This window comes from Naegleria gruberi (genome assembly GCF_000004985.1).
Source record: "Naegleria gruberi genomic scaffold NAEGRscaffold_111, whole genome shotgun sequence".
Classification (NCBI taxonomy): domain Eukaryota; phylum Heterolobosea; class Eutetramitea; order Acrasida; family Naegleriidae; genus Naegleria; species Naegleria gruberi.
The window spans coordinates 6,077-7,493 of NW_003163216.1; positions in this window are offsets into that span (position 1 = coordinate 6,077).

Below are 1,417 nucleotides of genomic sequence, written 5' to 3' on the forward strand. Positions count from 1 at the left end.
AATTTTTCAAAAAAAATACCTCAACATACTAGTAAGTCGTATCAGTTATCAATTATATTACATCATTTCAATTCGTTTACAAGACATATCAATTCAAATTTTTATTTCACGTTTTTATAAGAAACTCTTGTCAATTTCCTTGTCATCTTTGATGGTGTGAAATCTTTTACAATATTAATTCACACGGTGTGAATCTTTCACAGCATTGAGTTTCACTCAGTGTGAAATGGTTCAAGATGAAAGATTTCCAACTTGTAAGAATTATGAATAGTTCAATAAAATTTCAATTTATCAAAAATTAATAATCATTCTGCAACGTCATTGGAGACACTTTTTGAGACGTCATTGAGGACGCTTTTTTTGACGTCTTAATGACTCTCAAATTGACACCGTCAAAATGACGAAAAAAAACGTCATTTTGACGTCCACAACACCGTCCCAATGACACCTTAACAAGCATAAACAAAGGCGTCATTCATGACTATAAAATCGTCAAAACATGCGTCAACAAAAATGAGCGGGAGGTTGACTTTTGACGATTTTTGTGAGCTGGAAAGTAACGTTTGTCTTTATGACCTATAAATTCCTGTCTAATAAATTCATTACCTTTTTAATTTTGGTGAGTTTTCACCTTGTTGGTGTATTCATCATTCACCATATATTTTCATCATGATGATTGAATTTCAACAACATAGTATCATTAGTAGGGATGTCTAATATCACCATCAAGAGAGTTGGAATTGTTCCACTTTGTATTCATAGAGTTGTGGAATTTTCACTTCATCATATCTTTTATCATCAGCAAGTTCGCTTCCGATCATTAAGGCCAATATCTTAATGGTCATCATCATCACACCATCACTAACAGTGAATTTTCCAACATGGTAAATTTCAAGGTAGGAAATCTTGCTGATTTTCAAACTTGATACACAACAATTTTCAATAAATTTTCAATTTGTTTTATTCTTGGTGTGTTTATTTCAATCTACATTAAATTGCTTTGCTCACATTCCACCATTCATTGTTTAAATAATAAAATTAGTAGATGATGTCTTTTCGAAAAGTTTTTTAACATTGATTCAATTATTTAAGAATGCTCAAGGAGAAGATGTACATTCGAAACGTTTCGAACTAGAATAATATTGAATTTATTTCTGAACTTTTTTGAAGGCCAAGTACAAAAAAAATGTACAATAATTGGACTTCATCACCAACCTCTGCACTTCCTTCACTTTTCAATATAAGCTCATCACCAACTGCTAACTCACCTACACTTTCCAATAATGTTTCGGATGAAATATTTCACTCTATTTATACTGCTAGAGCTGCCATTTGTGATCAGGATTTGGAAACTTTGAAAAGTCTGAAACTTCATTTGATCATCAATAATAATTCGGTACTGGGAGAAACAATATAA